Here is a 5,220-nt window from a genome sequence, read left to right on the forward strand (position 1 = left end):
ATGTTGCTCCTGGGATGGGGAATTCTCCATGACCCCATCAAACCCTGGAGTCTCCCTTACCCCAAGCAATGTTCCTCAGAGCTCGTAGTGTCCAGATGCCTTTTTTTCACCTCTGAGTCCCACAATATTGGGTGCCAAGTGTTGGTGTTGATGGATTAAACAGGTCTATAGATGGAGGAAAGAGAGTCACTACAGGATGAGCTCAGGCTTCTTAATAACAGGGGGAATAACCTCTGTGGGACTGAACTCCAACAGCTTCTTTGCAGCTCTTTTTATTGTCACACAAAACGCACTTTTCCCCGCTAAGGAAAGAGCACTGGGTTGCAGACTGGAGCAAATGCTGACATAGTTCTGTACTTTCCAGGAAATTTCAAAGCATGAATCAGAGTTCTGTGATCTCCCACGGAGTGACCAAAAATAGACATCCTCTGTGGGTCTACTGGGAAATTGATATGCATGATTTGCAGAAGCTCCTCTGTTACATAAGAGTACGTTCTGTAGTTAGTTGTCCAGGAATCTTCAGTGACATTCACATCAAACCCAGCACTAGTGACAAAGTCCCAGCTGTCATTTTCTCCTTTAATATTGTAGCCATAGGGGCTGGTATATGGAGCAACGGTGACAAGGGCATACTCTGAGGCAGCTTGCTGATAGCCAGACTTTGATATCGAATTTTGTTCTGTGCAAGTTAAAGTAGGCAGTCAGTAGAGTGGAGGCCAGGCAGTAGAGTGCAGACACTTTCTTTCTTTCTTTTTTTTTTTTTAACATTTTTTCTTTAATTGAATATTTTTTATTTACATTTCAAATGTTATCTCCTATCCCAGTTTCCCCTCCAGAAAACCACTTTCTCCCCCTGCTTCTATAAGGGTGCTTCCTCACCTATCCACCCACTTCCTTCTACCTTCCCACCATGACATTCACCTACAGAAGGGCATTGAACCTTGACAAGTCCAAGGACCTCTCCTGCAACTGATGCCCAACAAGGCCATCCTCTGCTACATATGCTGCTGAAGCCATAGGTGCACCCCTGTGTACCCTTAGGATGGTGGTTTACTCCCTGGGAGCTCTAAGGGAGAAGGTTGGTTGGTTGATATTGTTGTTCTCCTTATGGCATTGCAAACCCCTTCAGCTCCTTCAGTCTTTTGGTGGTTGTATATGGGCTGGATTCCCAGGTGGGACAGTCTCTGGATGGCCTTTCCTTCAGTCTCTGCTCCACATTTCGTCTTTATATTTCCTTCTGTGAATATTTTTGTACCCCTTCTAAGGACTGAAGCATGAACACTTTGGTCTTCATTCTTCTTGAGTTTCATGTGGTCTGCGAATTGTATCTTGTGTATTCTGAGCTTTTTAGATAATATCCACTTATCAGTGGGTGCATACCATGTGTGTTCTTTTGTGATTGGGTTACCTCACTCAGGATGATATTTCCTAGTTCCATTCATTTGCATAAGAATTTCATGTAATCATTGGTTTTAATAGCTGATTAGTACTCCATTGTATAAATGTACCACATTTTCTGTATTTGAAGGGCATCTGGGTTCTTTCCAGCTTCTGGTTATTATAAATAATGCTACTATGAATATAGTGAAGCATATGTCCTTGTTATATATTGGAGAATTTTTTTGGGTATATGCCCAGTAGTGGTATAGCTATGTCCAATTTTCTGAGGAACTGCCAAACTGATTTCTAGACTGGTTGTACCAGCTTGCAATCCAACAAACAATGGAAGAGTGTTCCTCTTTCTCTACAGCCTTGCCAACATCTGCTGACACGTGAGTTTTTGATCTTAGCCATTCTGACTGGTATGAGGTGGAATCTCAGGGTTGTTTTGATTTGCATTTCCCTGATGACTAAGGATTTTGAACATTTCTTTAGGTGTTTCTCAGCCATTCAATATTCTCCAGTTGAGAATTCTTTATTTAGCTCTTTACCACATTTTTAAATAGGGTTATTTGATTTTCTGGAGAGTAACTACTTGAGTTGTTTGTATATATTGGATATTAGCCCTCTATTGGATATAGGATTGGTAATGATCTTTTCCCAATCTGTTGGTTGCCATTTTGTCCTATTGACAGTGTCCTTTTCCTTATAGAAGCTTTATGGGGTCCCATTTGTTGATTCTTGATCTTAGAGCATAAGCCATTGGTGTTTTATTCAGGAAATTTCACCCTGTGCCCATGTGTTTGAGGCTCTTCCCTGCTTTCTGTTCTATTAGTTTCAGTGTATCTGGTTTTATGTGGAGGTCCTTGATCCACTTGGACTTGAGCTTTGTACAAGGCAATAAGAATAGATTGACTTTCATTCTTCTACATGCTGACTGCCAGATGAACCAGCACCATGTGTAGAAAATTGTCTTTTTTTCTTTCTTTTTTTCCCTCATCTTTATTAACTTGAGTATTTCTTATTTACATTTTGATTGTTATTCCCCTTCCCGGTTTCCGGGCCAACATCCCTAAACCCCTCCCTTTCCCCTTCTCTATAGGTGTTCCCCTCCCCATCCTCCCCCCATTACCACCCTCCCCCCAACAATCATGTTCACTGGGAGTTCAGTCTTGGCAGAACCAAGGGCTTCCCTTCCACTGGTGCTCTTACTAGGATATTCATTGCTACCTATGAGGTCAGAGTCCAGGGTCAGTCCATGTATAGTCTTTAGGTAGTGGCTTAGTCCCTGGAAGCTCTGGTTGGTTGGCATTGTTGTTCATATGGGGTCCAAGCCCTTCAAGCTCTTTTGCAGTCCTTTCTCTGATTCCTTCAACGGGGTCCTGTTCTCAGTTCAGTGGTTTAATGATGGCATTCGCCTCTGTGTTTGCTGTATTCTGGCTGTGTCTCTCAGGAGAGATCTACATCCAGCTCCTGTCGACCTGCACTTCTTTGCTTCATCCATCTTATCTAATTGGGTGGCTGTATATGTATGGGCCACATGTGGGGCAGGCTCGGAATGGGTGTTCCTTCAGAGTGCAGACACTTTCTACCCTCTGCCTGTGGTGATAGGTAGACAGCAAGTCCCATTTTACATTTTAGCTTAACACTGCCATGTTCAAAAACTTTCTGGAACTCCCCGAAGCACCTGTTGCTGAAAATCTATTTCAGCATCATTTTTTCTCCTGACCAATGGCTGGATCTTTTGTCTTCACCACAGGCAGTGGATCTCCATGAGGGGCAGCTCCTAACTATTGATTGTGTTCTTACACTGGCCTTCAGCCATCTGGTTGTCCCTAGTGTTGGCAGGCTTGGACCTCCCTGACGTCAGCAGGCCTCTGGGCCTGCAGGTAGAGCTGGTTGTCCCTGGTGGCAGCAGGATTCCAGAGATGCAGGCAGAGCTCATAGACCCTGGTGGCCTCAGGCTGCTGGTTGTCCCAGGTGGTGGCAGGCCTCTGCTTGTCTTGGGCATCAGCAGGCCTCTAGGGATTGAAGCAGAGCTGTGGCCAGGCTGTTCCACTTTATATTTTGAAAATAGAATCTCTCAACCTGGAGCTCACCAGTTAGTCCTACGGAGTGATCTTCCAATGTTGGGACAGTGGGTACCTGCTGCCACACACATGGCTTTTTTTTAAAAAAATAATTTTTATTAGATATATTTCTTTACTTACATTTCCAATGTTATTCCCCTTCCCAGTTTCCTGTCCATATACCCCATTCCCTCCTCTCCCCTCCCCCATATAAGTCTTCCCCCTATACATCCCCCTTATTGCCTCCCCCATGTTCCCTGCACTGGGGGTTCAACCCACTATATAAACAAACTCAAAGATAAGAACCACATGGTCATTTCATTAGATGCGAAGAAAGCATGTGACAAAATTCATTCCCCCTTCATGATAAAAGTCCTGGAAAGATCAGGAATTCAAGGCCCATATCTAAACATAGTAAAAGCCATATACGGCAAACCAGTAGCTAACATCAGACTAAATGGAGAGAAACTTGAAGCAATCCCACTAAAATCAGGGACTAGACAAGGCTGCCTACTCTCTCCCTACCTATTCAAAATAGTACTTGAAGTCTCAGTCAGAGCAATCAGACAGCGAAAGGAGGTCAAAGGGATACAAATTGGAAGGGAAGAAATCAAAATACCACTATTTGCAGATGATATATATATGATAGTGTACTTAAGTGACCCCAAAAGTTCCACCAGAGAACCACTTAACCTGGTAAACAACTTCAGCAAAGTGTCAGGGTATAAAATTAACTCAAAAAAAATTAGTAGCCTTCCTCTACTCAAAGGATAAACAGGCTGAGAAAGAAATTAGGGAAATGAAAGGGTTGGGGATTTAGCTCAGTGGTAGAGTGCTTGCCTAGCAAGCGCAAGGCCCTGGGTTCGGTCCTCAGTTCTGGAAAAAAAAAAGAAGAAGAAATTAGGGAAATGACAACTTTCACAATAGTCCCAAATAATATAAAATATCTTGGTGTGACTTTAACCAAGCAAGTAAAATATCTGTATGACAAGAACTTCAAGTCTCTGAAGAAAGAAACTGAGGAAGACCTGAGAAGATGGAAAGATCTCCCATGCTCATGGATTGGCAGGATTAATATAGTAAAGATGGCCATTTTGCCAAAAGCGATCTACAGATTCAATGCAATCCCCATCAAAATTCCTACTCAATTCTTTATAGAGGTAGAAAGAGCAATTCGCAAATTCATTTGGAATAACAGAAAACCCAGGATAGTGAAAACTATACTCAACATGGCTTTTTATATGGGTGCTGGGAACCCAAACTCAGGTTCTCATGGACTCATTATCCCAGCCGGTTATGTATAATAGTTTAGTTAAATATCACAATTATAAAGATCTCAGATTGGTCTCTAGTGTTTGCCTCGCACACCTTATCACCACTACCTTTCTTTTATGTGGGTCTTGTGTCGTTCAGGCTGGCTTCCACTTTGCTGTGTGGATAAGTATGACTTTGAACTTCTGACCCTCCTGTCTCCACCTCTTATGTGCTGTAATTATAGCTAGAGCCACCACACTGGGGCTTGAGCTAGGCTTTGTGCTCTATAGGTGAGCATTCTATCAACAGAACCATATCCCCTTCCCAGTGCTTGTGCTTTCTATGACTCCTGTTGAATCACGGGTGGTGTCTTCTTCATTCCAAACAAGTGCTTAGTACATTAGAAAATCACATGCTGAAGGCCATATTTAGTGTTTGATATAATTCCATATTACTCTAGCTTATTACCATTTTCTTTTAAATCTTCTCTATCCTTCTTTTGAAATCTGTTATTTTG

At 42.6% G+C, this 5,220-nt stretch overlaps 1 pseudogene; it reads right to left on the bottom strand.

Annotated features, from left to right (window-relative positions):
* Positions 1-302: 302 nt before the first annotated feature.
* LOC116904539 lies at positions 303-3,096 on the bottom strand (annotated as a pseudogene).
* Positions 3,097-5,220: the final 2,124 nt, after the last annotated feature.

Source organism: Rattus rattus, chromosome 6 (assembly GCF_011064425.1).
Source record: "Rattus rattus isolate New Zealand chromosome 6, Rrattus_CSIRO_v1, whole genome shotgun sequence".
Classification (NCBI taxonomy): domain Eukaryota; kingdom Metazoa; phylum Chordata; class Mammalia; order Rodentia; family Muridae; genus Rattus; species Rattus rattus.